General features: G+C 40.3%; 38 non-coding genes across 38 annotated transcripts; all 38 read left to right on the top strand.

Annotated features, from left to right (window-relative positions):
* Positions 1-5,785: 5,785 nt before the first annotated feature.
* LOC141011323 (U4 spliceosomal RNA) lies at positions 5,786-5,926 on the top strand. Its single transcript, XR_012180294.1, has one exon. It is a non-coding gene; the product is annotated as a U4 spliceosomal RNA (small nuclear RNA).
* Positions 5,927-6,308: 382 nt separating this feature from the next.
* Positions 6,309-6,449, top strand: LOC141011267 (U4 spliceosomal RNA). Its single transcript, XR_012180239.1, has one exon. It is a non-coding gene; the product is annotated as a U4 spliceosomal RNA (small nuclear RNA).
* A 381-nt stretch (positions 6,450-6,830) lies between these two features.
* Positions 6,831-6,971, top strand: LOC141011324 (U4 spliceosomal RNA). The gene has a single exon (XR_012180295.1). It is a non-coding gene; the product is annotated as a U4 spliceosomal RNA (small nuclear RNA).
* Positions 6,972-7,353: 382 nt separating this feature from the next.
* Positions 7,354-7,494, top strand: LOC141011258 (U4 spliceosomal RNA). The gene has a single exon (XR_012180231.1). It is a non-coding gene; the product is annotated as a U4 spliceosomal RNA (small nuclear RNA).
* Positions 7,495-7,876: 382 nt separating this feature from the next.
* Positions 7,877-8,017, top strand: LOC141011257 (U4 spliceosomal RNA). Its single transcript, XR_012180230.1, has one exon. It is a non-coding gene; the product is annotated as a U4 spliceosomal RNA (small nuclear RNA).
* Positions 8,018-8,399: 382 nt separating this feature from the next.
* On the top strand, positions 8,400-8,540 carry LOC141011339 (U4 spliceosomal RNA). The gene has a single exon (XR_012180309.1). It is a non-coding gene; the product is annotated as a U4 spliceosomal RNA (small nuclear RNA).
* Positions 8,541-8,921: 381 nt separating this feature from the next.
* On the top strand, positions 8,922-9,062 carry LOC141011338 (U4 spliceosomal RNA). Its single transcript, XR_012180308.1, has one exon. It is a non-coding gene; the product is annotated as a U4 spliceosomal RNA (small nuclear RNA).
* Positions 9,063-9,443: 381 nt separating this feature from the next.
* On the top strand, positions 9,444-9,584 carry LOC141011337 (U4 spliceosomal RNA). Its single transcript, XR_012180307.1, has one exon. It is a non-coding gene; the product is annotated as a U4 spliceosomal RNA (small nuclear RNA).
* A 382-nt stretch (positions 9,585-9,966) lies between these two features.
* On the top strand, positions 9,967-10,107 carry LOC141011322 (U4 spliceosomal RNA). The gene has a single exon (XR_012180293.1). It is a non-coding gene; the product is annotated as a U4 spliceosomal RNA (small nuclear RNA).
* Positions 10,108-10,489: 382 nt separating this feature from the next.
* LOC141011256 (U4 spliceosomal RNA) lies at positions 10,490-10,630 on the top strand. The gene has a single exon (XR_012180229.1). It is a non-coding gene; the product is annotated as a U4 spliceosomal RNA (small nuclear RNA).
* Positions 10,631-11,012: 382 nt separating this feature from the next.
* LOC141011255 (U4 spliceosomal RNA) lies at positions 11,013-11,153 on the top strand. Its single transcript, XR_012180228.1, has one exon. It is a non-coding gene; the product is annotated as a U4 spliceosomal RNA (small nuclear RNA).
* Positions 11,154-11,534: 381 nt separating this feature from the next.
* On the top strand, positions 11,535-11,675 carry LOC141011253 (U4 spliceosomal RNA). The gene has a single exon (XR_012180226.1). It is a non-coding gene; the product is annotated as a U4 spliceosomal RNA (small nuclear RNA).
* A 381-nt stretch (positions 11,676-12,056) lies between these two features.
* Positions 12,057-12,197, top strand: LOC141011336 (U4 spliceosomal RNA). Its single transcript, XR_012180306.1, has one exon. It is a non-coding gene; the product is annotated as a U4 spliceosomal RNA (small nuclear RNA).
* Positions 12,198-12,578: 381 nt separating this feature from the next.
* Positions 12,579-12,719, top strand: LOC141011252 (U4 spliceosomal RNA). Its single transcript, XR_012180225.1, has one exon. It is a non-coding gene; the product is annotated as a U4 spliceosomal RNA (small nuclear RNA).
* Positions 12,720-13,101: 382 nt separating this feature from the next.
* LOC141011335 (U4 spliceosomal RNA) lies at positions 13,102-13,242 on the top strand. The gene has a single exon (XR_012180305.1). It is a non-coding gene; the product is annotated as a U4 spliceosomal RNA (small nuclear RNA).
* Positions 13,243-13,624: 382 nt separating this feature from the next.
* LOC141011251 (U4 spliceosomal RNA) lies at positions 13,625-13,765 on the top strand. The gene has a single exon (XR_012180224.1). It is a non-coding gene; the product is annotated as a U4 spliceosomal RNA (small nuclear RNA).
* A 381-nt stretch (positions 13,766-14,146) lies between these two features.
* On the top strand, positions 14,147-14,287 carry LOC141011334 (U4 spliceosomal RNA). The gene has a single exon (XR_012180304.1). It is a non-coding gene; the product is annotated as a U4 spliceosomal RNA (small nuclear RNA).
* Positions 14,288-14,669: 382 nt separating this feature from the next.
* LOC141011321 (U4 spliceosomal RNA) lies at positions 14,670-14,810 on the top strand. Its single transcript, XR_012180292.1, has one exon. It is a non-coding gene; the product is annotated as a U4 spliceosomal RNA (small nuclear RNA).
* Positions 14,811-15,192: 382 nt separating this feature from the next.
* On the top strand, positions 15,193-15,333 carry LOC141011250 (U4 spliceosomal RNA). The gene has a single exon (XR_012180223.1). It is a non-coding gene; the product is annotated as a U4 spliceosomal RNA (small nuclear RNA).
* A 382-nt stretch (positions 15,334-15,715) lies between these two features.
* On the top strand, positions 15,716-15,856 carry LOC141011249 (U4 spliceosomal RNA). The gene has a single exon (XR_012180222.1). It is a non-coding gene; the product is annotated as a U4 spliceosomal RNA (small nuclear RNA).
* A 381-nt stretch (positions 15,857-16,237) lies between these two features.
* On the top strand, positions 16,238-16,378 carry LOC141011333 (U4 spliceosomal RNA). Its single transcript, XR_012180303.1, has one exon. It is a non-coding gene; the product is annotated as a U4 spliceosomal RNA (small nuclear RNA).
* Positions 16,379-16,759: 381 nt separating this feature from the next.
* Positions 16,760-16,901, top strand: LOC141011265 (U4 spliceosomal RNA). Its single transcript, XR_012180237.1, has one exon. It is a non-coding gene; the product is annotated as a U4 spliceosomal RNA (small nuclear RNA).
* A 382-nt stretch (positions 16,902-17,283) lies between these two features.
* LOC141011361 (U4 spliceosomal RNA) lies at positions 17,284-17,424 on the top strand. The gene has a single exon (XR_012180329.1). It is a non-coding gene; the product is annotated as a U4 spliceosomal RNA (small nuclear RNA).
* A 349-nt stretch (positions 17,425-17,773) lies between these two features.
* LOC141011340 (U4 spliceosomal RNA) lies at positions 17,774-17,914 on the top strand. Its single transcript, XR_012180310.1, has one exon. It is a non-coding gene; the product is annotated as a U4 spliceosomal RNA (small nuclear RNA).
* A 382-nt stretch (positions 17,915-18,296) lies between these two features.
* Positions 18,297-18,437, top strand: LOC141011360 (U4 spliceosomal RNA). Its single transcript, XR_012180328.1, has one exon. It is a non-coding gene; the product is annotated as a U4 spliceosomal RNA (small nuclear RNA).
* Positions 18,438-18,818: 381 nt separating this feature from the next.
* LOC141011264 (U4 spliceosomal RNA) lies at positions 18,819-18,959 on the top strand. The gene has a single exon (XR_012180236.1). It is a non-coding gene; the product is annotated as a U4 spliceosomal RNA (small nuclear RNA).
* A 381-nt stretch (positions 18,960-19,340) lies between these two features.
* LOC141011319 (U4 spliceosomal RNA) lies at positions 19,341-19,481 on the top strand. Its single transcript, XR_012180290.1, has one exon. It is a non-coding gene; the product is annotated as a U4 spliceosomal RNA (small nuclear RNA).
* Positions 19,482-19,863: 382 nt separating this feature from the next.
* LOC141011318 (U4 spliceosomal RNA) lies at positions 19,864-20,004 on the top strand. The gene has a single exon (XR_012180289.1). It is a non-coding gene; the product is annotated as a U4 spliceosomal RNA (small nuclear RNA).
* A 382-nt stretch (positions 20,005-20,386) lies between these two features.
* LOC141011358 (U4 spliceosomal RNA) lies at positions 20,387-20,527 on the top strand. Its single transcript, XR_012180327.1, has one exon. It is a non-coding gene; the product is annotated as a U4 spliceosomal RNA (small nuclear RNA).
* Positions 20,528-20,909: 382 nt separating this feature from the next.
* On the top strand, positions 20,910-21,050 carry LOC141011331 (U4 spliceosomal RNA). Its single transcript, XR_012180301.1, has one exon. It is a non-coding gene; the product is annotated as a U4 spliceosomal RNA (small nuclear RNA).
* A 382-nt stretch (positions 21,051-21,432) lies between these two features.
* Positions 21,433-21,573, top strand: LOC141011330 (U4 spliceosomal RNA). The gene has a single exon (XR_012180300.1). It is a non-coding gene; the product is annotated as a U4 spliceosomal RNA (small nuclear RNA).
* Positions 21,574-21,954: 381 nt separating this feature from the next.
* LOC141011317 (U4 spliceosomal RNA) lies at positions 21,955-22,095 on the top strand. The gene has a single exon (XR_012180288.1). It is a non-coding gene; the product is annotated as a U4 spliceosomal RNA (small nuclear RNA).
* Positions 22,096-22,477: 382 nt separating this feature from the next.
* On the top strand, positions 22,478-22,618 carry LOC141011269 (U4 spliceosomal RNA). The gene has a single exon (XR_012180241.1). It is a non-coding gene; the product is annotated as a U4 spliceosomal RNA (small nuclear RNA).
* A 381-nt stretch (positions 22,619-22,999) lies between these two features.
* On the top strand, positions 23,000-23,140 carry LOC141011329 (U4 spliceosomal RNA). The gene has a single exon (XR_012180299.1). It is a non-coding gene; the product is annotated as a U4 spliceosomal RNA (small nuclear RNA).
* A 381-nt stretch (positions 23,141-23,521) lies between these two features.
* On the top strand, positions 23,522-23,662 carry LOC141011357 (U4 spliceosomal RNA). Its single transcript, XR_012180326.1, has one exon. It is a non-coding gene; the product is annotated as a U4 spliceosomal RNA (small nuclear RNA).
* A 382-nt stretch (positions 23,663-24,044) lies between these two features.
* Positions 24,045-24,185, top strand: LOC141011356 (U4 spliceosomal RNA). The gene has a single exon (XR_012180325.1). It is a non-coding gene; the product is annotated as a U4 spliceosomal RNA (small nuclear RNA).
* Positions 24,186-24,567: 382 nt separating this feature from the next.
* Positions 24,568-24,708, top strand: LOC141011354 (U4 spliceosomal RNA). The gene has a single exon (XR_012180323.1). It is a non-coding gene; the product is annotated as a U4 spliceosomal RNA (small nuclear RNA).
* A 381-nt stretch (positions 24,709-25,089) lies between these two features.
* Positions 25,090-25,230, top strand: LOC141011316 (U4 spliceosomal RNA). The gene has a single exon (XR_012180287.1). It is a non-coding gene; the product is annotated as a U4 spliceosomal RNA (small nuclear RNA).
* The last annotated feature ends 370 nt before the right edge of the window (positions 25,231-25,600 follow it).

The raw sequence follows: 25,600 nt of genomic DNA, 5'->3' as shown, positions 1-25,600 counted from the left end.
ATTAAACTTCGCTATGCCATGGCCACCTCACACTAGCTTTGTGTCCCATCTTGGCCACCCCAGTAAAAATGTCCTGGATACGCCACTGGCTCACACATCTGACTGAAGACATCATCTGGCAGCAGGTAGTGTGGAGAGCAGGGCTTATCAGCAGGCGCTGATTGCCAACCTGCTGCAGGTGCGTGTGTGTCAGCAGCTCCGGTGAAAGGAAAACTCCACCCAACCTCTCAGTGCACCTCTGCAAGCACAACAGAAAGCAAAAAAACACCACACACAAAAATCCACCACAGAATTTGAGATTGTGACAATACTATATATTTGTATTATACTGAGTGTATTGATACTGTATATTTGTGAATTGTGCATCTTTCGGAGATATAATTTTTTATCCTATTGTTTTACTTGTTTATAATTGTGAATATGAATGCTTTGACTTGACTTGGTTTTCCAGGCAAAACCACAAATGTACACTTATTGGTGGCACTAGAGAAAAGAAGAATTATCACAAAAGTCATTAGCATACATCCTCTGTGTTTACTGAATGTCTGTACAAAATGTCTTTCATGGATGTTGAGATATATCGTCCTTACGATTCAGCTTCTGGGGGCAATGACTGTGCAAATTTCATGGCAATCCATCCAATAGTTGAGCTATTTAAGTCTTGACCAACGTGTATAAGATGCTAGAAATGTACTTCAATCATGTTATGTAAATGTGTGAAAATGTCCCTTTAAATCACAAGTATAGTAACCATGATCTCCAACCTAAAGGCGCCAACAGCACAGCAAATGTTCAGTATATAAACACTAAGAGCAGCTTATGACCAGCAAGGCCAGAATCTTCAATCAGTTTAAACCATCAGGATTTCACCTCAGCAATAGAGGCATGATTGCGTTGTCTGTTTGTCAACAGAATATAGGTGGGTCATTAAGTCTTTAGAGGGTTAATACGCTGGCATGCTGATACAGTGCAGTTTCTGACCTTTGGTTAGGGCTCTGTCACACATGCCTGAAAGTGCTGATATGTGTCAAGATTGTTTGAAGCCACCAGCAAGTGTCAGCCTTCTCAGAGAACCATTACTGCTAAAATACGTAGAGATTTTAGAGAACAGAGAGCAATGTTGACAACCCTAATTGTATGTCTAAAATAATAATGATTAACTCTGGAGCTCTGTTTTGTGTCTGCTGCAGGTGCTGTGGTTCTAATTCCTCCAAACATCTGGGATGGGAGGTCCTCACTTGACAACTCCACTTACTCACATTTTCCTGTAACATTTAGGTGGTGGGTGAATGATGCTGCCTTTCTGACGGTCCTGTAGATTTATGGCACTATAGCCTTGTGTACTGTGTAGTCACAAATTGTGGGTAAGCTCATCAATCTTCCGTCATCTAAATTGGGCCTCTATATGATTTCTTACCTTCGATTAAAGTACACGGGATTGCAACTTTCAAATCCGTCAGGTTGGTGAATAAAAAACATTGCATCTTAAGGAAATGCTGCCATTTATCATTCTTCATGCAAAACCTTATTCAACAATGTACTTCAGATGTGGTGGTATAAAAGAATAAAGGACCTCTTCTTCTGAACAGCATTAGCTTTGATCAATAAACATCAGAACACATATTTACAAAATAACATTTGTCCAAATGTTCTGTGCTTATGATCTGGTTAGGTTGAGGCACAAAAAACACTTTGTTAGGGTGGAGAAAATATCCTGTTTTGGCTTAAAATACCTACAAATGTGAATGTATCAGTGGTCTGCAGAAAAGTTAGATGCCAATACTTTACTCTGGAAACTGGGCTGTTATGCTAGAACAGAAAACAATAAAAAAAAAAAAAAAAAAGATTTTCATTAGATTTGAACTTATAATAAAGAAAGAAAGAAAGAAAGATATTTTATGTTTGATAATATTAGGAGGAGCTCTACCCTGCCATATGCAAAAAATGCAGCCCCTTTATTTCCATGTCTTCTATGCATTAGCTGGTGAGGATGCTAACTTTTTTGGAACCTAGCCACAGCAACTTCTGACTGCCCAATTAAATAAAGAGTAGCACACTAGGGCAGAAAACCACCAAATCCGGCGAATCTGAGTGTTAGAAAGGAAAGTCTGACAGGCATAGCAACAGCAACTAAGGGGTGTGGGTCTTAGCAAACAGTCAGATAACAGCAGAAAATGTTCCATGCACCTTTCAACATTTCATACATAAATACACTCAGTCTCTTTTCTATCCCCATACCCACTGCACACTAACACATCATCACACACATACATACACACACACACACACACACACACACAGGTAGTGGTGGATTCACCTCACAGCTGAGAGCAGTTTCAGGTTTTATTGACAGGCAGATTTATTAGCAAACAGCAGCACTGCCCTGACCCATCTATCATAACGTGAAATAAATCAAGACACAAAGTGGAGAGGGTATACTAATGAGTGTCAGCGCAGGAGAGTGGTACCAGCACCGGTCTACTCCATCACTCATCATCAAGAAAGACAGAGAAGGTGTGTGTGGGTGAGAGGGTTCAGGGGTAGAGAAATTGTGGATAAAAATAATTACCAACAAATGACATGTCATAACTATGCAATGACGGTGATTAGAGATAGAGGAAGAGGGAATACGTTCAAAAAGACAAGAACAGAAGTAAAGAACGCAAGGTAAAAGTTAAGGTTGCATCTAATTAGGTGGCATTTATGTTCCTTTTTACTGGAGAAACAAACTTGGAGGGGTTATATTGGGGACTTGCTTGCTGTATGTAAAAGTATGATTAATTTTCACAAAGTTCTTAAATTGTCATGAAATTAGAGGTGAAAAAATCAGCACAATGACCGAATTATCTCACCTTGCCAGGTAAAGTCCTAAATTATTATATCACACACAAATGTGTGTCACCAGTTTGTTACTAGCCACCTGCCAGGACTGTACATATGGTTCTAATAGCATATTTCCAACAATGATTATTCAAACAATGTTGAGAGCGATTGTGTCCTGTTATGTAACTCTGGTGTAGGTGAGAAATTACATACATCATGTATTTCCTGAATATGCATTTTAAAGAGCATTTTACATGGGCTTCATAAAACAAACTGAACAGGAAAAAAAATTCTATCAGAGTCACAAACAGGGAATAGCTTTGTGTTTGTACTGTAGCTTTGATATTGTTGGGGATCCATCATGGTTTCTGAATCTTGATCTAGTTAAAATAGTTTTTGACAAGTTGGAAGCCTTTATTGAGCAAGTTTAACAACTGTAAGTCTTTACAGCTTGGTAGCTTTTTTTAAGTCAGCAAATCAGTGTTAGTCCTGAAAAATCAATGTTGTAACTAAGTTATGTTCAGTTAATTTGTCTTCTAACACACAACAAACAAACTTCCTGGCTCAATTTAACTGGTCTGGATAAAGATTTCCCATTCAGTGATGATAACATTTGTATGTATAAGGCGGGACCTGTCGTAAATGAGCCTATCATGTGATGCTTCAACATTTTTGCGCCTGGAGAGTGATGTTAGTGTTGGACAAGATACAGTTAAAACTCATTGGGTCCAACAGTATCCTTTTGCAGAGGCAATTTCATAGTCTACTATGAGACGTGATCATTGCTGGTTGAGATCTTAAAGGAGAAATTCGCCATGTTTTATATGGATATCCCAATCAGTGATGATGGTAAATGTAGTTAATTGAGGCATTAAATTCCCCAGTGCATGGTGTCTCGAAAGACAAAGTAGAGTTAGAAGGGTTTACCTGATTGCAAAGCCTGCCTAAATGTACCAGGATACATTGCATGCAACCTCCTGACACTCCACCCCCTAATTCCTCCTAAACCTGCCTAGCCCATGAAGGTGCGTGTTTCAAACGGGGCTGTGTACAAAAAGGCATCTGAAATAAGTTAGCTACGTCATTGCCAGTAAAGAGGAAGAAGAGAAAGAATGTGACAAGATCATCATAGTTTTCATTGCTAAATACTACAAAGATTATATATTTGTTCATATTTGGTGGTGTTGTATATACACATAGTTTATGTAGTTTCCTTTAGATCTTAGTCTGGTGAGAAAAATAGTATGTTGTAAAACTCTCAGTGAATACAACAAAAACTGTCACAGTCAGTCATTCTCTGTAGTGGATTTGTGCTGTGGCGTTTTTTTGTTTCTTTGCTTGTTGTGCTTTAAGAGGTGCACTGAAAGGCTGGGCAGGGTTTCCCCTCACCGGAACTGCTGACACACACACACCTGCAGCAGATTGGCAATCAGTGCCTGCTCAAAAGCCCTGGTCTTCACTCTACCTGCTGCCAGATGATTTCGTCAGTACTGTATGGTACATGGGCCCTGCTTGTGCTGATCTCTTTGATTGTTTTCTCCTGTTTTTCACTGTGGTTTCTACGAAGATGACTAACTTAGTTTTTGCTATTTTGCCTTCAGTGTTCTACCTGGTTTCATCTACCAGTGGCTCCATTTCCAGTACCCAGCCTTCAGCACCTCTGCAGCCAACAGCCTTGCCACTGGGTTCCCCTGAGCTCCACACTCCAGGCTATCTGCCAGCGCCACCGTGAGCTACCTCTCCTCCTCCTCTCCGGCTGATTCTCCTGCCAGAACCTGGGACTCATACCTGCATACTCCCTGTGAAACCTCAATAAATTTCCATGCTTTACTACTCCCTGCCTTGTTGTCCCCTTCTGGGTCTAACTACACAAACTACTTGAAACAAAAAAACAATAATATGGAAGATGGCTGAGTGGACCGATGAACTAATAAAGTTTACTGATGACCCGCAGTTGTCACAGCCTGTCCCTTTAGGTCATATTTCAAGCAACGCTAAATGAAACAAGGAGAAATGTGCATAAAAGTCAGATCACCACCTAACCGCTCTGTGTATTATCTTGTGGTATTAATAATGATTTAAAATAATGTTCAAAAGAGCAGGACTCAACATGTAGCTCACTAACGTCACTATACAGCTGCGAGTATGAGGAATATTATATGCCAGGTTTATTGCCTGTGGTCTGTCTACTGAGAAGAAGAGCCTCATGGAAATTATATTTGAAAAAATCTGCATTGTATAACAAACAAAATTTGTTAACACAAGTCATTTGATGTTTTCAAAGTCACTCTATGAAGCTGAGGCGGATTATTCTGTTGCACTCAGAGGCTGCTGGTGTGAATCTGTGAGACATCTGTAATTTACATTTACATTTACATTTACATTTAGGACATTTAGCAGACGCTTTTGTATAAAGCGACTTACAATAAGTACATTTGTCATAAGAAATAATCTTTCTTTAGTTTAGTGCTGCATGGAGTTGGTCTGTTGCCACATAATGTGCGCCTAAGTTAGCACAGAGATAAACATAGTGAGTTTATTGATATACTACACCATTTAATTTGATATTAATGTTTTTAAATTAAAAACTTGGAAGTCCTGATTTACTCAGCAAATTGAGACTTTACACTTTGTATAATGGTAAATTGACTTTGACAAAGTTTTCTGGCTCAGCTGGTCTGGATAAGGTGAAACATTTTACAACTTGGAAGTCCCGATTTACTCAGCAAATTGCTTCATGTCCTTCTGAGAAAGACTTTTACACAAACAATTTATGATTTCCCATTCAGCGGTGATTTCCTTTGTATGTAGAAGGCGGGGCCTCTTCTAAATGAGCCAATCACGTGCAACAAGAAGAGTATGTGCACCTGGAAAGTAGTGTACATACAGGAAGGTTGAGAAAGTACCACGCTTGATGTGAGTGTTGGACAAGGTCCAGTTAAAACTCATTGGGTCCATCAGTATCCTTATGCAGAGGCAATTTCATAGTCTATGAAGTTCTACTGAGACGTGATTATTGCTGGTTGAAAACTTAACCCAATACCCCGCCTGGATGACTTGAAATATAGTCAGCTGAGGCAATTTTTGTTGGTCTCTGAAGAGACTTTACACTTTGTATAATGGTAAATTTTTTTTGACAAAGTTTTGCTTGGTGAGTTTCTCTTCTGAAAGACAACAAAACAAGTTCCTGGCTCAGCTGGTCTGGATAAGGTGAAACATTGTACAATTTGGAAGTCCCCATTTACTCAGCAAATTGCTTCTTGTCCTTCTGAGAAAGACTTTTACCCAAACAATTTAAGATTTCCCATTCAGCGGTGATTTCCTTTATATGTAGAAGGCGGGGCCTCTTCTAAATGAGCCAATCACGTGCAACAAGAAGAGTATGTGCACCTGGAAAGTAGTGTACATACAGGAAGGTTGAGAAAGTACCACGCTTGATGTGAGTGTTGGACAAGGTCCAGTTAAAACTCATTGGGTCCATCAGTATCCTTTTGCAGAGGCAATTTCATAGTCTATGAAGTTTTACTGAGACGTGATTATTGCTGGTTGAAAACTTAACCCAATACCCCGCCTGGATGACTTGAAATATAGTCAGCTGAGACAATTTTTGTTGGTCTCTGAAGAGACTTTACACTTTGTATAATGGTAAATTTATTTTGACAAAGTTTTGCTTAGTGAGTTTCTCTTCTGAAAGACAACAAAACAAGTTCCTGGCTCAGCTGGTCTGGATAAGGTAAAACATTTTACAACTTGGAAGTCCCGATTTACTCAGCAAATTGCTTCTTGTCCTTCTGAGAAAGACTTTTGCCCAAACAATTTATGATTTCCCATTCAGCGGTGATTTCCTTTGTATGTAGAAGGCGGGGCCTCTTCTAAATGAGCCAATCACATGCAACAAGAACATTTTCGCGCCTGGAAAGTAGTGTACATACAGGAAGGTTGAGAAAGTACCACGCTTGATGTGAGTGTTGGACAAGGTCCAGTTAAAACTCATTGGGTCCATCAGTATCCTTGTGGAGAGGCAATTTCATAGTCTATGAAGTTTTACTGAGACGTGATTATTGCTGGTTGAAAACTTAACCCAATACCCCGCCTGGATGACTTGAAATATAGTCAGCTGAGGCAATTTTTGTTGGTCTCTGAAGAGACTTTACACTTTGTATAATGGTAAATTGACTTTGACAAAGTTTTGCTTGGTGAGTTTCTCTTCTGAAAGACAACAAAACAAGTTCCTGGCTCAGCTGGTCTGGATAAGGTGAAACATTTTACAATTTGGAAGTCCCCATTTACTCAGCAAATTGCTTCTTGTCCTTCTGAGAAAGACTTTTACCCAAACAATTTAAGATTTCCCATTCAGCGGTGATTTCCTTTGTATGTAGAAGGCGGGGCCTCTTCTAAATGAGCCAATCACGTGCAACAAGAAGAGTATGTGCACCTGGAAAGTAGTGTACATACAGGAAGGTTGAGAAAGTACCACGCTTGATGTGAGTGTTGGACAAGGTCCAGTTAAAACTCATTGGGTCCATCAGTATCCTTTTGCAGAGGCAATTTCATAGTCTATGAAGTTCTACTGAGACGTGATTATTGCTGGTTGAAAACTTAACCCAATACCCCGCCTGGATGACTTGAAATATAGTCAGCTGAGGCAATTTTTGTTGGTCTCTGAAGAGACTTTACACTTTGAATAATGGTAAATTTATTTTGACAAAGTTTTGCTTGGTGAGTTTCTCTTCTGAAAGACAACAAAACAAGTTCCTGGCTCAGCTGGTCTGGATAAGGTGAAACATTTTACAACTTGGAAGTCCCCATTTACTCAGCAAATTGCTTCTTGTCCTTCTGAGAAAGACTTTTACCCAAACAATTTATGATTTCCCATTCAGCGGTGATTTCCTTTGTATGTAGAAGGCGGGGCCTCTTCTAAATGAGCCAATCACGTGCAACAAGAAGAGTATGTGCACCTGGAAAGTAGTGTACATACAGGAAGGTTGAGAAAGTACCACGCTTGATGTGAGTGTTGGACAAGGTCCAGTTAAAACTCATTGGGTCCATCAGTATCCTTTTGCAGAGGCAATTTCATAGTCTATGAAGTTCTACTGAGACGTGATTATTGCTGGTTGAAAACTTAACCCAATACCCCGCCTGGATGACTTGAAATATAGTCAGCTGAGGCAATTTTTGTTGGTCTCTGAAGAGACTTTACACTTTGTATAATGGTAAATTGACTTTGACAAAGTTTTGCTTGGTGAGTTTCTCTTCTGAAAGACTACAAAACAAGTTCCTGGCTCAGCTGGTCTGGATAAGGTGAAACATTGTACAACTTGGAAGTCCCGACTTACTCAGCAAATTGCTTCATGTCCTTCTGAGAAAGACTTTTACCCAAACAATTTAAGATTTCCCATTCAGCGGTGATTTCCTTTGTATGTAGAAGGCGGGGCCTCTTCTAAATGAGCCAATCACGTGCAACAAGAAGAGTATGTGCACCTGGAAAGTAGTGTACATACAGGAAGGTTGAGAAAGTACCACGCTTGATGTGAGTGTTGGACAAGGTCCAGTTAAAACTCATTGGGTCCATCAGTATCCTTTTGCAGAGGCAATTTCATAGTCTATGAAGTTTTACTGAGACGTGATTATTGCTGGTTGAAAACTTAACCCAATACCCCGCCTGGATGACTTGAAATATAGTCAGCTGAGGCAATTTTTGTTGGTCTCTGAAGAGACTTTACACTTTGTTTAATGGTAAATTAACTTTGACAAAGTTTTGCTTGGTGAGTTTCTCTTCTGAAAGACAACAAAACAAGTTCCTGGCTCAGCTGGTCTGGATAAGGTGAAACATTTTACAACTTGGAAGTCCCGATTTACTCAGCAAATTGCTTCTTGTCCTTCTGAGAAAGACTTTTGCCCAAACAATTTATGATTTCCCATTCAGCGGTGATTTCCTTTGTATGTAGAAGGCGGGGCCTCTTCTAAATGAGCCAATCACATGCAACAAGAACATTTTCGCGCCTGGAAAGTAGTGTACATACAGGAAGGTTGAGAAAGTACCACGCTTGATGTGAGTGTTGGACAAGGTCCAGTTAAAACTCATTGGGTCCATCAGTATCCTTTTGCAGAGGCAATTTCATAGTCTATGAAGTTTTACTGAGACGTGATTATTGCTGGTTGAAAACTTAACCCAATACCCCGCCTGGATGACTTGAAATATAGTCAGCTGAGGCAATTTTTGTTGGTCTCTGAAGAGACTTTACACTTTGTTTAATGGTAAATTAACTTTGACAAAGTTTTGCTTGGTGAGTTTCTCTTCTGAAAGACAACAAAACAAGTTCCTGGCTCAGCTGGTCTGGATAAGGTGAAACATTTTACAACTTGGAAGTCCCGATTTACTCAGCAAATTGCTTCTTGTCCTTCTGAGAAAGACTTTTGCCCAAACAATTTATGATTTCCCAATCAGCGGTGATTTCCTTTGTATGTAGAAGGCGGGGCCTCTTCTAAATGAGCCAATCACATGCAACAAGAACATTTTCGCGCCTGGAAAGTAGTGTACATACAGGAAGGTTGAGAAAGTACCACGCTTGATGTGAGTGTTGGACAAGGTCCAGTTAAAACTCATTGGGTCCATCAGTATCCTTTTGCAGAGGCAATTTCATAGTCTATGAAGTTTTACTGAGACGTGATTATTGCTGGTTGAAAACTTAACCCAATACCCCGCCTGGATGACTTGAAATATAGTCAGCTGAGGCAATTTTTGTTGGTCTCTGAAGAGACTTTACACTTTGTATAATGGCAAATTAACTTTGACAAAGTTTTGCTTGGTGAGTTTCTCTTCTGAAAGACAACAAAACAAGTTCCTGGCTCAGCTGGTCTGGATAAGGTGAAACATTTTACAACTTGGAAGTCCCGATTTACTCAGCAAATTGCTTCTTGTCCTTCTGAGAAAGACTTTTGCCCAAACAATTTATGATTTCCCATTCAGCGGTGATTTCCTTTGTATGTAGAAGGCGGGGCCTCTTCTAAATGAGCCAATCACGTGCAACAAGAAGAGTATGTGCACCTGGAAAGTAGTGTACATACAGGAAGGTTGAGAAAGTACCACGCTTGATGTGAGTGTTGGACAAGGTCCAGTTAAAACTCATTGGGTCCATCAGTATCCTTGTGCAGAGGCAGTTTCATAGTCTATGAAGTTCTACTGAGACGTGATTATTGCTGGTTGAAAACTTAACCCAATACCCCGCCTGGATGACTTGAAATATAGTCAGCTGAGGCAATTTTTGTTGGTCTCTGAAGAGACTTTACACTTTGTATAATGGTAAATTGACTTTGACAAAGTTTTGCTTGGTGAGTTTCTCTTCTGAAAGACTACAAAACAAGTTCCTGGCTCAGCTGGTCTGGATAAGGTGAAACATTGTACAACTTGGAAGTCCCGACTTACTCAGCAAATTGCTTCATGTCCTTCTGAGAAAGACTTTTACCCAAACAATTTAAGATTTCCCATTCAGCGGTGATTTCCTTTGTATGTAGAAGGCGGGGCCTCTTCTAAATGAGCCAATCACGTGCAACAAGAAGAGTATGTGCACCTGGAAAGTAGTGTACATACAGGAAGGTTGAGAAAGTACCACGCTTGATGTGAGTGTTGGACAAGGTCCAGTTAAAACTCATTGGGTCAATCAGTATCCTTTTGCAGAGGCAATTTCATAGTCTATGAAGTTCTACTGAGACGTGATTATTGCTGGTTGAAAACTTAACCCAATACCCCGCCTGGATGACTTGAAATATAGTCAGCTGAGGCAATTTTTGTTGGTCTCTGAAGAGACTTTACACTTTGTATAATGGTAAATTGACTTTGACAAAGTTTTGCTTGGTGAGTTTCTCTTCTGAAAGACTACAAAACAAGTTCCTGGCTCAGCTGGTCTGGATAAGGTGAAACATTGTACAATTTGGAAGTCCCCATTTACTCAGCAAATTGCTTCTTGTCCTTCTGAGAAAGACTTTTACCCAAACAATTTAAGATTTCCCATTCAGCGGTGATTTTCTTTGTATGTAGAAGGCGGGGCCTCTTCTAAATGAGCCAATCACGTGCAACAAGAAGAGTATGTGCACCTGGAAAGTAGTGTACATACAGGAAGGTTGAGAAAGTACCACGCTTGATGTGAGTGTTGGACAAGGTCCAGTTAAAACTCATTGGGTCCATCAGTATCCTTTTGCAGAGGCAATTTCATAGTCTATGAAGTTCTACTGAGACGTGATTATTGCTGGTTGAAAACTTAACCCAATACCCCGCCTGGATGACTTGAAATATAGTCAGCTGAGGCAATTTTTGTTGGTCTCTGAAGAGACTTTACACTTTGTTTAATGGTAAATTAACTTTGACAAAGTTTTGCTTGGTGAGTTTCTCTTCTGAAAGACAACAAAACAAGTTCCTGACTCAGCTGGTCTGGATAAGGTGAAACATTTTACAACTTGGAAGTCCCGATTTACTCAGCAAATTGCTTCTTGTCCTTCTGAGAAAGACTTTTGCCCAAACAATTTATGATTTCCCATTCAGCGGTGATTTCCTTTGTATTTAGAAGGCGGGGCCTCTTCTAAATGAGCCAATCACATGCAACAAGAACATTATCGCGCCTGGAAAGTAGTGTACATACAGGAAGGTTGAGAAAGTACCACGCTTGATGTGAGTGTTGGACAAGGTCCAGTTAAAACTCATTGGGTCCATCAGTATCCTTTTGCAGAGGCAATTTCATAGTCTATGAAGTTCTACTGAGACGTGATTATTGCTGGTTGAAAACTTAACCCAATACCCCGCCTGGATGACTTGAAATATAGTCAGCTGAGGCAATTTTTGTTGGTCTCTGAAGAGACTTTACACTTTGTATAATGGTAAATTTATTTTGACAAAGTTTTGCTTGGTGAGTTTCTCTTCTGAAAGACAACAAAACAAGTTCCTGGCTCAGCTGGTCTGGATAAGGTAAAACATTTTACAAATTGGAAGTCCCGATTTACTCAGCAAATTGCTTCTTGTCCTTCTGAGAAAGACTTTTGCCCAAACAATTTATGATTTCCCATTCAGCGTTGATTTCCTTTGTATGTAGAAGGCGGGGCCTCTTCTAAATGAGCCAATCACGTGCAACAAGAACATTTTCGCGCCTGGAAAGTAGTGTACATACAGGAAGGTTGAGAAAGTACCACGCTTGATGTGAGTGTTGGACAAGGTCCAGTTAAAACTCATTGGGTCCATCAGTATCCTTTTGCAGAGGCAATTTCATAGTCTATGAAGTTTTACTGAGACGTGATTATTGCTGGTTGAAAACTTAACCCAATACCCCGCCTGGATGACTTGAAATATAGTCAGCTGAGGCAATTTTTGTTGGTCTCTGAAGAGACTTTACACTTTGTATAATGGTAAATTGACTTTGACAAAGTTTTGCTTGGTGAGTTTCTCTTCTGAAAGACAACAAAACAAGTTCCTGGCTCAGCTGGTCTGGATAAGGTGAAACATTGTACAATTTGGAAGTCCCCATTTACTCAGCAAATTGCTTCTTGTCCTTCTGAGAAAGACTTTTACCCAAACAATTTAAGATTTCCGATTCAGCGGTGATTTCCTTTGTATGTAGAAGGCGGGGCCTCTTCTAAATGAGCCAATCACATGCAACACGAACATTTTCGCGCCTGGAAAGTAGTGTACATACAGGAAGGTTGAGAAAGTACCACGCTTGATGTGAGTGTTGGACAAGGTCCAGTTAAAACTCATTGGGTCCATCAGTATCCTTTTGCAGAGGCAATTTCATAGTCTATGAAGTTCTACTGAGACGTGATTATTGCTGGTTGAAAACTTAACCCAATACCCCGCCTGGATGACTTGAAATATAGTCAGCTGAGGCAATTTTTGTTGGTCTCTGAAGAGACTTTACACTTTGTATAATGGTAAATTTATTTTGACAAAGTTTTGCTTGGTGAGTTTCTCTTCTGAAAGACTACAAAACAAGTTCCTGGCTCAGCTGGTCTGGATAAGGTGAAACATTGTACAACTTGGAAGTCCCGACTTACTCAGCAAATTGCTTCATGTCCTTCTGAGAAAGACTTTTACCCAAACAATTTAAGATTTCCCATTCAGCGGTGATTTCCTTTGTATGTAGAAGGCGGGGCCTCTTCTAAATGAGCCAATCACGTGCAACAAGAAGAGTATGTGCACCTGGAAAGTAGTGTACATACAGGAAGGTTGAGAAAGTACCACGCTTGATGTGAGTGTTGGACAAGGTCCAGTTAAAACTCATTAGGTCCATCAGTATCCTTTTGCAGAGGCAATTTCATAGTCTATGAAGTTTTACTGAGACGTGATTATTGCTGGTTGAAAACTTAACCCAATACCCCGCCTGGATGACTTGAAATATAGTCAGCTGAGGCAATTTTTGTTGGTCTCTGAAGAGACTTTACAGTTTGTATAATGGTAAATTGACTTTGACAAAGTTTTGCTTGGTGAGTTTCTCTTCTGAAAGACGACAAAACAAGTTCCTGGCTCAGCTGGTCTGGATAAGGTGAAACATTGTACAACTTGGAAGTCCCGACTTACTCAGCAAATTGCTTCATGTCCTTCTGAGAAAGACTTTTACCCAAACAATTTAAGATTTCCCATTCAGCGGTGATTTCCTTTGTATGTAGAAGGCGGGGCCTCTTCTAAATGAGCCAATCACATGCAACAAGAAGAGTATGTGCACCTGGAAAGTAGTGTACATACAGGAAGGTTGAGAAAGTACCACGCTTGATGTGAGTGTTGGACAAGGTCCAGTTAAAACTCATTGGGTCCATCAGTATCCTTTTGCAGAGGCAATTTCATAGTCTATGAAGTTCTACTGAGACGTGATTATTGCTGGTTGAAAACTTAACCCAATACCCCGCCTGGATGACTTGAAATATAGTCAGCTGAGGCAATTTTTGTTGGTCTCTGAAGAGACTTTACACTTTGTTTAATGGTAAATTAACTTTGACAAAGTTTTGCTTGGTGAGTTTCTCTTCTGAAAGACAACAAAACAAGTTCCTGGCTCAGCTGGTCTGGATAAGGTGAAACATTTTACAACTTGGAAGTCCCGATTTACTCAGCAAATTGCTTCTTGTCCTTCTGAGAAAGACTTTTGCCCAAACAATTTATGATTTCCCATTCAGCGGTGATTTCCTTTGTATGTAGAAGGCGGGGCCTCTTCTAAATGAGCCAATCACATGCAACAAGAACATTTTCGTGCCTGGAAAGTAGTGTACATACAGGAAGGTTGAGAAAGTACCACGCTTGATGTGAGTGTTGGACAAGGTCCAGTTAAAACTCATTGGGTCCATCAGTATCCTTTTGCAGAGGCAATTTCATAGTCTATGAAGTTTTACTGAGACGTGATTATTGCTGGTTGAAAACTTAACCCAATACCCCGCCTGGATGACTTGAAATATAGTCAGCTGAGGCAATTTTTGTTGGTCTCTGAAGAGACTTTACACTTTGTATAATGGCAAATTAACTTTGACAAAGTTTTGCTTGGTGAGTTTCTCTTCTGAAAGACAACAAAACAAGTTCCTGGCTCAGCTGGTCTGGATAAGGTGAAACATTTTACAACTTGGAAGTCCCGATTTACTCAGCAAATTGCTTCTTGTCCTTCTGAGAAAGACTTTTGCCCAAACAATTTATGATTTCCCATTCAGCGGTGATTTCCTTTGTATGTAGAAGGCGGGGCCTCTTCTAAATGAGCCAATCACGTGCAACAAGAAGAGTATGTGCACCTGGAAAGTAGTGTACATACAGGAAGGTTGAGAAAGTACCACGCTTGATGTGAGTGTTGGACAAGGTCCAGTTAAAACTCATTGGGTCCATCAGTATCCTTGTGCAGAGGCAGTTTCATAGTCTATGAAGTTCTACTGAGACGTGATTATTGCTGGTTGAAAACTTAACCCAATACCCCGCCTGGATGACTTGAAATATAGTCAGCTGAGGCAATTTTTGTTGGTCTCTGAAGAGACTTTACACTTTGTATAATGGTAAATTGACTTTGACAAAGTTTTGCTTGGTGAGTTTCTCTTCTGAAAGACTACAAAACAAGTTCCTGGCTCAGCTGGTCTGGATAAGGTGAAACATTGTACAACTTGGAAGTCCCGACTTACTCAGCAAATTGCTTCATGTCCTTCTGAGAAAGACTTTTACCCAAACAATTTAAGATTTCCCATTCAGCGGTGATTTCCTTTGTATGTAGAAGGCGGGGCCTCTTCTAAATGAGCCAATCACGTGCAACAAGAAGAGTATGTGCACCTGGAAAGTAGTGTACATACAGGAAGGTTGAGAAAGTACCACGCTTGATGTGAGTGTTGGACAAGGTCCAGTTAAAACTCATTGGGTCAATGAGTATCCTTTTGCAGAGGCAATTTCATAGTCTATGAAGTTCTACTGAGACGTGATTATTGCTGGTTGAAAACTTAACCCAATACCCCGCCTGGATGACTTGAAATATAGTCAGCTGAGGCAATTTTTGTTGGTCTCTGAAGAGACTTTACACTTTGTATAATGGTAAATTGACTTTGACAAAGTTTTGCTTGGTGAGTTTCTCTTCTGAAAGACAACAAAACAAGTTCCTGGCTCAGCTGGTCTGGATAAGGTGAAACATTGTACAATTTGGAAGTCCCCATTTACTCAGCAAATTGCTTCTTGTCCTTCTGAGAAAGACTTTTACCCAAACAATTTAAGATTTCCCATTCAGCGGTGATTTCCTTTGTATGTAGAAGGCGGGGCCTCTTCTAAATGAGCCAATCACGTGCAACAAGAAGAGTATGTGCACCTGGAAAGTAGTGTACATACAGGAAGGTTGAGAAAGTACCACGCTTGATGTGAGTGTTGGACAAGGTCCAGTTAAAACTCATTGGGTCCATCAGTATCCTTTTGCAGAGGCAATTTCATAGTCTATGAAGTTCTACTGAGACGTGATTATTGCTGGTTGAAAACTTAACCCAATACCCCGCCTGGATGACTTGAAATATAGTCAGCTGAGGCAATTTTTGTTGGTCTCTGAAGAGACTTTACACTTTGTATAATGGTAAATTAACTTTGACAAAGTTTTGCTTGGTGAGTTTCTCTTCTGAAAGACAACAAAACAAGTTCCTGGCTCAGCTGGTCTGGATAAGGTGAAACATTTTACAACTTGGAAGTCCCGATTTACTCAGCAAATTGCTTCTTGTCCTTCTGAGAAAGACTTTTGCCCGAACAATTTATGATTTCCCATTCAGCGGTGATTTCCTTTGTATGTAGAAGGCGGGGCCTCTTCTAAATGAGCCAATCACGTGCAACAAGAACATTTTCGCGCCTGGAAAGTAGTGTACATACAGGAAGGTTGAGAAAGTACCACGCTTGATGTGAGTGTTGGACAAGGTCCAGTTAAAACTCATTGGGTCCATCAGTATCCTTTTGCAGAGGCAATTTCATAGTCTATGAAGTTTTACTGAGACGTGATTATTGCTGGTTGAAAACTTAACCCAATACCCCGCCTGGATGACTTGAAATATAGTCAGCTGAGGCAATTTTTGTTGGTCTCTGAAGAGACTTTACACTTTGTATAATGGTAAATTGACTTTGACAAAGTTTTGCTTGGTGAGTTTCTCTTCTGAAAGACAACAAAACAAGTTCCTGGCTCAGCTGGTCTGGATAAGGTGAAACATTGTACAATTTGGAAGTCCCCATTTACTCAGCAAATTGCTTCTTGTCCTTCTGAGAAAGACTTTTACCCAAACAATTTAAGATTTCCCATTCAGCGGTGATTTCCTTTGTATGTAGAAGGCGGGGCCTCTTCTAAATGAGCCAATCACATGCAACAAGAACATTTTCGCGCCTGGAAAGTAGTGTACATACAGGAAGGTTGAGAAAGTACCACGCTTGATGTGAGTGTTGGACAAGGTCCAGTTAAAACTCATTGGGTCCATCAGTATCCTTTTGCAGAGGCAATTTCATAGTCTATGAAGTTCTACTGAGACGTGATTATTGCTGGTTGAAAACTTAACCCAATACCCCGCCTGGATGACTTGAAATATAGTCAGCTGAGGCAATTTTTGTTGGTCTCTTGAAGAGACTTTACACTTTGTATAATGGTAAATTTATTTTGACAAAGTTTTGCTTGGTGAGTTTCTCTTCTGAAAGACTACAAAACAAGTTCCTGGCTCAGCTGGTCTGGATAAGGTGAAACATTGTACAACTTGGAAGTCCCGACTTACTCAGCAAATTGCTTCATGTCCTTCTGAGAAAGACTTTTACCCAAACAATTTAAGATTTCCCATTCAGCGGTGATTTCCTTTGTATGTAGAAGGCGGGGCCTCTTCTAAATGAGCCAATCACGTGCAACAAGAAGAGTATGTGCACCTGGAAAGTAGTGTACATACAGGAAGGTTGAGAAAGTACCACGCTTGATGTGAGTGTTGGACAAGGTCCAGTTAAAACTCATTAGGTCCATCAGTATCCTTTTGCAGAGGCAATTTCATAGTCTATGAAGTTCTACTGAGACGTGATTATTGCTGGTTGAAAACTTAACCCAATACCCCGCCTGGATGACTTGAAATATAGTCAGCTGAGGCAATTTTTGTTGGTCTCTGAAGAGACTTTACACTTTGTTTAATGGTAAATTAACTTTGACAAAGTTTTGCTTGGTGAGTTTCTCTTCTGAAAGACAACAAAACAAGTTCCTGGCAACTTGGAAGTCCCGATTTACTCAGCAAATTGCTTCTTGTCCTTCTGAGAAAGACTTTTGCCCAAACAATTTATGATTTCCCATTCAGCGGTGATTTCCTTTGTATTTAGAAGGCGGGGCCTCTTCTAAATGAGCCAATCACATGCAACAAGAACATTATCGCGCCTGGAAAGTAGTGTACATACAGGAAGGTTGAGAAAGTACCACGCTTGATGTGAGTGTTGGACAAGGTCCAGTTAAAACTCATTAGGTCCATCAGTATCCTTGTGCAGAGGCAATTTTATAGTCTATGAAGTTCTACTGAGACGTGATTATTGCTGGTTGAAAACTTAACCCAATACCCCGCCTGGATGACTTGAAATATAGTCAGCTGAGGCAATTTTTGTTGGTCTCTGAAGAGACTTTACAGTTTGTATAATGGTAAATTGACTTTGACAAAATTTTGCTTGGTGAGTTTCTCTTCTGAAAGACGACAAAACAAGTTCCTGGCTCAGCTGGTCTGGATAAGGTGAAACATTGTACAACTTGGAAGTCCCGACTTACTCAGCAAATTGCTTCATGTCCTTCTGAGAAAGACTTTTACCCAAACAATTTAAGATTTCCCATTCAGCTGTGATTTCCTTTGTATGTAGAAGGCGGGGCCTCTTCTAAATGAGCCAATCACGTGCAACAAGAAGAGTATGTGCACCTGGAAAGTAGTGTACATACAGGAAGGTTGAGAAAGTACCACGCTTGATGTGAGTGTTGGACAAGGTCCAGTTAAAACTCATTGGGTCCATCAGTATCCTTTTGCAGAGGCAATTTCATAGTCTATGAAGTTCTACTGAGACGTGATTATTGCTGGTTGAAAACTTAACCCAATACCCCGCCTGGATGACTTGAAATATAGTCAGCTGAGGCAATTTTTGTTGGTCTCTGAAGAGACTTTACACTTTGTATAATGGTAAATTTATTTTGACAAAGTTTTGCTTGGTGAGTTTCTCTTCTGAAAGACAACAAAACAAGTTCCTGGCTCAGCTGGTCTGGATAAGGTAAAACATTTTACAACTTGGAAGTCCCGATTTACTCAGCAAATTGCTTCTTGTCCTTCTGAGAAAGACTTTTGCCCAAACAATTTATGATTTCCCATTCAGCGTTGATTTCCTTTGTATGTAGAAGGCGGGGCCTCTTCTAAATGAGCCAATCACGTGCAACAAGAACATTTTCGCGCCTGGAAAGTAGTGTACATACAGGAAGGTTGAGAAAGTACCACGCTTGATGTGAGTGTTGGACAAGGTCCAGTTAAAACTCATTAGGTCCATCAGTATCCTTTTGCAGAGGCAATTTCATAGTCTATGAAGTTTTACTGAGACGTGATTATTGCTGGTTGAAAACTTAACCCAATACCCCGCCTGGATGTCTTCAAATATAGTCAACTGAGGCAATTTTTGTTGGTCTCTGTAGAGACTTTACACTTTGTATAATGGTAAATTGACTTTGACAAAATTTTGCTTGGTGAGTTTCTCTTCTGAAAGACTACAAAACAAGTTCCTGGCTCAGCTGGTCTGGATAAGGTGAAACATTGTAAAACTTGGAAGTCCCAACTTACTCAGCAAATTGCTTCATGTCCTTCTGAGAAAGACTTTTGCCCAAACAATTTATGATTTCCCATTCAGCGGTGATTTCCTTTGTATGTAGAAGGCGGGGCCTCTTCTAAACGAGCCAATCACGTGCAACAAGAACATTTTCGCGCCTGGAAAATAATGTACATACAGGAAGGTTGAGAAAGTACCACGCTTGATGTGAGTGTTGGACAAGGTCCAGTTAAAACTCATTGGGTCCATCAGTATCCTTGTGCAGAGGCAATTTCATAGTCTATGAAGTTCTACTGAGACGTGATTATTGCTGGTTGAAAACTTAACCCAATACCCCGCCTGGATGACTTGAAATATAGTCAGCTGAGGCAATTTTTGTTGGTCTCTGAAGAGACTTTACGCTTTGTATAATGGTAAATTGACTTTGACAAAGTTTTGCTTGGTGAGTTTCTCTTCTGAAAGACAACAAAACAAGTTCCTGGCTCAGCTGGTCTGGATAAGGTGAAACATTGTACAACTTGGAAGTCCCCATTTACTCAGCAAATTGCTTCTTGTCCTTCTGAGAAAGACTTTTACCCAAACAATTTATGATTTCCCATTCAGCGGTGATTTCCTTTGTATGTAGAAGGCGGGGCCTCTTCTAAATGAGCCAATCACGTGCAACAAGAAGAGTATGTGCACCTGGAAAGTAGTGTACATACAGGAAGGTTGAGAAAGTACCACGCTTGATGTGAGTGTTGGACAAGGTCCAGTTAATACTCATTGGGTCCATCAGTATCCTTGTGCAGAGGCAATTTCATAGTCTATGAAGTTCTACTGAGACGTGATTATTGCTGGTTGAAAACTTAACCCAATACCCCGCCTGGATGACTTGAAATATAGTCAGCTGAGGCAATTTTTGTTGGTCTCTGAAGAGACTTTACACTTTGTATAATGGTAAATTAACTTTGACAAAGTTTTGCTTGGTGAGTTTCTCTTCTGAAAGACAACAAAACAAGTTCCTGGCTCAGCTGGTCTGGATAAGGTGAAACATTTTACAACTTGGAAGTCCCGATTTACTCAGCAAATTGCTTCTTGTCCTTCTGAGAAAGACTTTTGCCCAAACAATTTAAGATTTCCCATTCAGCTGTGATTTCCTTTGTATGTAGAAGGCGGGGCCTCTTCTAAATGAGCCAATCACGTGCAACAAGAAGAGTATGTGCAGCTGGAAAGTAGTGTACATACAGGAAGGTTGAGAAAGTACCACGCTTGATGTGAGTGTTGGACAAGGTCCAGTTAAAACTCATTGGGTCCATCAGTATCCTTTTGCAGAGGCAATTTCATAGTCTATGAAGTTCTACTGAGACGTGATTATTGCTGGTTGAAAACTTAACCCAATACCCCGCCTGGATGACTTGAAATATAGTCAGCTGAGGCAATTTTTGTTGGTCTCTGAAGAGACTTTACACTTTGTTTAATGGTAAATTAACTTTGACAAAGTTTTGCTTGGTGAGTTTCTCTTCTGAAAGACAACAAAACAAGTTCCTGGCTCAGCTGGTCTGGATAAGGTGAAACATTTTACAACTTGGAAGTCCCCATTTACTCAGCAAATTGCTTCTTGTCCTTCTGAGAAAGACTTTTGCCCAAACAATTTAAGATTTCCCATTCAGCGGTGATTTCCTTTGTATGTAGAAGGCGGGGCCTCTTCTAAATGAGCCAATCACGTGCAACAAGAAGAGTATGTGCACCTGGAAAGTAGTGTACATACAGGAAGGTTGAGAAAGTACCACGCTTGATGTGAGTGTTGGACAAGGTCCAGTTCAAACTCATTAGGTCCATCAGTATCCTTTTGCAGAGGCAATTTCATAGTCTATGAAGTTTTACTGAGACGTGATTATTGCTGGTTGAAAACTTAACCCAATACCCCGCCTGGATGACTTGAAATATAGTCAGCTGAGGCAATTTTTGTTGGTCTCTGAAGAGACTTTACAGTTTGTATAATGGTAAATTGACTTTGACAAAATTTTGCTTGGTGAGTTTCTCTTCTGAAAGACTACAAAACAAGTTCCTGGCTCAGCTGGTCTGGATAAGGTGAAACATTGTACAACTTGGAAGTCCCGACTTACTCAGCGAATTGCTTCATGTCCTTCTGAGAAAGACTTTTACCCAAACAATTTAAGATTTCCCATTCAGCGGTGATTTCCTTTGTATGTAGAAGGCGGGGCCTCTTCTAAATGAGCCAATCACGTGCAACAAGAAGAGTATGTGCACCTGGAAAGTAGTGTACATACAGGAAGGTTGAGAAAGTACCACGCTTGATGTGAGTGTTGGACAAGGTCCAGTTAAAACTCATTAGGTCCATCAGTATCCTTTTGCAGAGGCAATTTCATAGTCTATGAAGTTTTACTGAGACGTGATTATTGCTGGTTGAAAACTTAACCCAATACCCCGCCTGGATGACTTGAAATATAGTCAGCTGAGGCAATTTTTGTTGGTCTCTGAAGAGACTTTACAGTTTGTATAATGGTAAATTGACTTTGACAAAATTTTGCTTGGTGAGTTTCTCTTCTGAAAGACTATGAAACAAGTTCCTGGCTCAGCTGGTCTGGATAAGGTGAAGCATTGTACAACTTGGAAGTCCCGACTTACTCAGCAAATTGCTTCATGTCCTTCTGAGAAAGACTTTTGCCCAAACAATTTATGATTTCCCATTCAGCGGTGATTTCCTTTGTATGTAGAAGGCGGGGCCTCTTCTAAATGAGCCAATCACATGCAACAAGAACATTTTCGCGCCTGGAAAGTAGTGTACATACAGGAAGGTTGAGAAAGTACCACGCTTGATGTGAGTGTTGGACAAGGTCCAGTTAAAACTCATTGGGTCCATCAGTATCCTTGTGCAGAGGCAATTTCATAGTCTATGAAGTTCTACTGAGACGTGATTATTGCTGGTTGAAAACTTAACCCAATACCCCGCCTGGATGACTTGAAATATAGTCAGCTGAGGCAATTTTTGTTGGTCTCTGAAGAGACTTTACACTTTGTATAATGGTAAATTGACTTTGACAAAGTTTTGCTTGGTGAGTTTCTCTTCTGAAAGACAACAAAACAAGTTCCTGGCTCAGCTGGTCTGGATAAGGTGAAACATTGTACAATTTGGAAGTCCCCATTTACTCAGCAAATTGCTTCTTGTCCTTCTGAGAAAGACTTTTACCCAAACAATTTAAGATTTCCCATTCAGCGGTGATTTCCTTTGTATGTAGAAGGCGGGGCCTCTTCTAAATGAGCCAATCACGTGCAACAAGAAGAGTATGTGCACCTGGAAAGTAGTGTACATACAGGAAGGTTGAGAAAGTACCACGCTTGATGTGAGTGTTGGACAAGGTCCAGTTAAAACTCATTGGGTCCATCAGTATCCTTTTGCAGAGGCAATTTCATAGTCTATGAAGTTCTACTGAGACGTGATTATTGCTGGTTGAAAACTTAACCCAATACCCCGCCTGGATGACTTGAAATATAATCAGCTGAGGCAATTTTTGTTGGTCTCTGAAGAGACTTTACACTTTGTATAATGGTAAATTAACTTTGACAAAGTTTTGCTTGGTGAGTTTCTCTTCTGAAAGACAACAAAACAAGTTCCTGGCTCAGCTGGTCTGGATAAGGTGAAACATTTTACAACTTGGAAGTCCCGATTTACTCAGCAAATTGCTTCTTGTCCTTCTGAGAAAGACTTTTGCCCAAACAATTTATGATTTCCCATTCAGCGGTGATTTCCTTTGTATGTAGAAGGCGGGGCCTCTTCTAAATGAGCCAATCACGTGCAACAAGAACATTTTCGCGCCTGGAAAGTAGTGTACATACAGGAAGGTTGAGAAAGTACCACGCTTGATGTGAGTGTTGGACAAGGTCCAGTTAAAACTCATTGGGTCCATCAGTATCCTTTTGCAGAGGCAATTTCATAGTCTATGAAGTTTTACTGAGACGTGATTATTGCTGGTTGAAAACTTAACCCAATACCCCGCCTGGATGACTTGAAATATAGTCAGCTGAGGCAATTTTTGTTGGTCTCTGAAGAGACTTTACACTTTGTATAATGGTAAATTGACTTTGACAAAGTTTTGCTTGGTGAGTTTCTCTTCTGAAAGACAACAAAACAAGTTCCTGGCTCAGCTGGTCTGGATAAGGTGAAACATTGTACAATTTGGAAGTCCCCATTTACTCAGCAAATTGCTTCTTGTCCTTCTGAGAAAGACTTTTACCCAAACAATTTAAGATTTCCCATTCAGCGGTGATTTCCTTTGTATGTAGAAGGCGGGGCCTCTTCTAAATGAGCCAATCACATGCAACAAGAACATTTTCGCGCCTGGAAAGTAGTGTACATACAGGAAGGTTGAGAAAGTACCACGCTTGATGTGAGTGTTGGACAAGGTCCAGTTAAAACTCATTGGGTCCATCAGTATCCTTTTGCAGAGGCAATTTCATAGTCTATGAAGTTCTACTGAGACGTGATTATTGCTGGTTGAAAACTTAACCCAATACCCCGCCTGGATGACTTGAAATATAGTCAGCTGAGGCAATTTTTGTTGGTCTCTGAAGAGACTTTACACTTTGTATAATGGTAAATTTATTTTGACAAAGTTTTGCTTGGTGAGTTTCTCTTCTGAAAGACTACAAAACAAGTTCCTGGCTCAGCTGGTCTGGATAAGGTGAAACATTGTACAACTTGGAAGTCCCGACTTACTCAGCAAATTGCTTCATGTCCTTCTGAGAAAGACTTTTACCCAAACAATTTAAGATTTCCCATTCAGCGGTGATTTCCTTTGTATGTAGAAGGCGGGGCCTCTTCTAAATGAGCCAATCACGTGCAACAAGAAGAGTATGTGCACCTGGAAAGTAGTGTACATACAGGAAGGTTGAGAAAGTACCACGCTTGATGTGAGTGTTGGACAAGGTCCAGTTAAAACTCATTAGGTCCATCAGTATCCTTTTGCAGAGGCAATTTCATAGTCTATGAAGTTCTACTGAGACGTGATTATTGCTGGTTGAAAACTTAACCCAATACCCCGCCTGGATGACTTGAAATATAGTCAGCTGAGGCAATTTTTGTTGGTCTCTGAAGAGACTTTACACTTTGTATAATGGTAAATTGACTTTGACAAAGTTTTGCTTGGTGAGTTTCTCTTCTGAAAGACAACAAAACAAGTTCCTGGCTCAGCTGGTCTGGATAAGGTGAAACATTGTACAATTTGGAAGTCCCCATTTACTCAGCAAATTGCTTCTTGTCCTTCTGAGAAAGACTTTTACCCAAACAATTTAAGATTTCCCATTCAGCGGTGATTTCCTTTGTATGTAGAAGGCGGGGCCTCTTCTAAATGAGCCAATCACGTGCAACAAGAAGAGTATGTGCACCTGGAAAGTAGTGTACATACAGGAAGGTTGAGAAAGTACCACGCTTGATGTGAGTGTTGGACAAGGTCCAGTTAAAACTCATTGGGTCCATCAGTATCCTTTTGCAGAGGCAATTTCATAGTCTATGAAGTTCTACTGAGACGTGATTATTGCTGGTTGAAAACTTAACCCAATACCCCGCCTGGATGACTTGAAATATAGTCAGCTGAGGCAATTTTTGTTGGTCTCTGAAGAGACTTTACACTTTGTTTAATGGTAAATTAACTTTGACAAAGTTTTGCTTGGTGAGTTTCTCTTCTGAAAGACAACAAAACAAGTTCCTGGCTCAGCTGGTCTGGATAAGGTGAAACATTTTACAACTTGGAAGTCCCGATTTACTCAGCAAATTGCTTCTTGTCCTTCTGAGAAAGACTTTTGCCCAAACAATTTATGATTTCCCATTCAGCGGTGATTTCCTTTGTATTTAGAAGGCGGGGCCTCTTCTAAATGAGCCAATCACATGCAACAAGAACATTATCGCGCCTGGAAAGTAGTGTACATACAGGAAGGTTGAGAAAGTACCACGCTTGATGTGAGTGTTGGACAAGGTCCAGTTAAAACTCATTAGGTCCATCAGTATCCTTGTGCAGAGGCAATTTCATAGTCTATGAAGTTCTACTGAGACGTGATTATTGCTGGTTGAAAACTTAACCCAATACCCCGCCTGGATGACTTGAAATATAGTCAGCTGAGGCAATTTTTGTTGGTCTCTGAAGAGACTTTACAGTTTGTATAATGGTAAATTGACTTTGACAAAATTTTGCTTGGTGAGTTTCTCTTCTGAAAGACGACAAAACAAGTTCCTGGCTCAGCTGGTCTGGATAAGGTGAAACATTGTACAACTTGGAAGTCCCGACTTACTCAGCAAATTGCTTCATGTCCTTCTGAGAAAGACTTTTACCCAAACAATTTAAGATTTCCCATTCAGCGGTGATTTCCTTTGTATGTAGAAGGCGGGGCCTCTTCTAAATGAGCCAATCACGTGCAACAAGAAGAGTATGTGCACCTGGAAAGTAGTGTACATACAGGAAGGTTGAGAAAGTACCACGCTTGATGTGAGTGTTGGACAAGGTCCAGTTAAAACTCATT

This window comes from Pagrus major, chromosome 16 (assembly GCF_040436345.1).
Source record: "Pagrus major chromosome 16, Pma_NU_1.0".
Taxonomy (NCBI): Eukaryota; Metazoa; Chordata; class Actinopteri; order Spariformes; family Sparidae; genus Pagrus; species Pagrus major.
The sequence above is the reverse complement of the archived record's forward strand: the minus strand, read 5'-3'. Positions and strand labels throughout refer to the sequence as shown.